The sequence below is a fragment of the Penaeus monodon genome, chromosome 21 (genome assembly GCF_015228065.2).
Source record: "Penaeus monodon isolate SGIC_2016 chromosome 21, NSTDA_Pmon_1, whole genome shotgun sequence".
Taxonomy (NCBI): Eukaryota; Metazoa; Arthropoda; class Malacostraca; order Decapoda; family Penaeidae; genus Penaeus; species Penaeus monodon.
In genome coordinates, this window is record NC_051406.1 from 29,773,920 (window position 1) to 29,774,785 (window position 866).

General features: G+C 43.0%; 1 protein-coding gene across 1 annotated transcript in view; it reads right to left on the reverse strand.

The window, feature by feature from the left end:
- Positions 1 to 866, reverse strand: part of LOC119586419 (glycoprotein 3-alpha-L-fucosyltransferase A-like) — a 57,549-nt gene that overhangs the window by 45,572 nt on the left and 11,111 nt on the right. The window lies entirely within an intron of this gene.

An 866-nucleotide genomic window follows, 5' to 3' on the forward strand; every position in this document is an offset into this window, starting at 1 on the left:
GAAAAAGCAAAATAGGGATCACCATGTGTCAGGACTTCAGCAATAAGACTGATTCCGTGTTTCCATTTACACGTCTGAAGGAGCCAAACTCTTCTCCCATCCTTTATCCCCCCGATGGTCCCTTTCCCCTTTGGGAAAAACATCTTTGCTCTCCCGTGAATGGGGGTTTTGCAAGCTGAAAGGGTCAACAGTGACCCCATAAGCTTGCTCCCCTTTTTTTAGATCAGTACAGTCCCCTCTGATTTGAAGCAAAACACTCTCTAGGGTCCACAGGACCCCCAGGCTCTGTCGATTGGAGGTCCTGTTCCAGATTTAATATTCCCTTAAAAAGGAGGGCTCCTGTCTTCCCGTTTAATCCCAAAAGTAAAATTTTTTTTTTTTGAGTTTGACATTCCCCAAGTTTAAATGACTAGGGTTTTTGGTGGGCCTTCAAAATGCTTTTTTTTAGTAAAAGGGTTTTTAAAATTATCGACGACACAAGAGGTTTATATACTAAAAATTTTTTTTACATCTGCTTTTTTTGGGGGTTAAAAGTGTTTTCAGGAGAGCCCAATGATGCTTTTGGGTGGGGTTTCCCAAACCCCCTCCAAACAAATGCACCCTCAGTGATACACTTTGCCCCAGAGAAATCCCCTTTTGAAAATTTGGATCCCCTTTTCATGCCTTTACCTGGTGAAACCCTAGCCCTGATACAGCAGTTACTGCAACCCTTCTTCTCTAAGCTGGAGCAGTATGCCCGCAGTCATCAAGTCCTGGCCTTCCATGTCTGTTTTTTTTTAGATGGTGCTTTTAAAGAAGCCTTACAGTCCCAAAACATGCATATTTTTTCAGGTTTTTTGGGTTGAATACTGGTGGTGTGGGGATCC